The sequence below is a fragment of the Fukomys damarensis genome, unplaced genomic scaffold (genome assembly GCF_012274545.1).
Source record: "Fukomys damarensis isolate Sample0158 unplaced genomic scaffold, DMR_v1.0_HiC HiC_scaffold_11, whole genome shotgun sequence".
Lineage (NCBI taxonomy): Eukaryota > Metazoa > Chordata > Mammalia > Rodentia > Bathyergidae > Fukomys > Fukomys damarensis.
In genome coordinates, this window is record NW_022900923.1 from 43,576,847 (window position 1) to 43,577,427 (window position 581).

Genomic DNA, 581 nt, shown 5'->3' on the forward strand with positions numbered 1-581 from the left:
TAACCACAGGAGGTGTGCAGTTTGCAGATAGAGTTACCGTTACTCCCGCTCCCTTCTGCCTCCATGGTACTCAGGGAAGCTTGGCTGAGGCAGATGGAGGAATGGGAATAGGAATCATTCCTTGCATACTCTTTTCATGTGTATCAACCTCCCGCCATTTATATCCGTTCTTATTTAAAAGCTACTTCTCCCTGCGCAAGGGATTCTCACGTACGTTTTTGTGCTTCAGTATGAAGTGCTGCCCAATAAAAGCATAAAGCTAAGCGGAGGCTCACCAGACGAGCAGTTAAAAACGAGGGAAGGAGCTTCGGGGCAGGAGGACGTCCCCTCCCTCCCCTCAGCATCTGCACTATGAGTAGGGGCATGGGCTTGTGACTCAGACCCCGCATCCTACAGGAGACGGTGCCTTCCTCTTCGGTGGGATGAATATAATAAATCGTGCAAAGTTAGGACAAAAAGAAAGGGCAGTGATGGTAAACATCCCTAGTGTGCCCCCTCCTTGCCAAATACAGCGAGGGAGGGGATCCTGGGACAGCCCTGGCTGGCACGGCTCCTCAGGCGGCCGCCCACGCCCGCTCGGC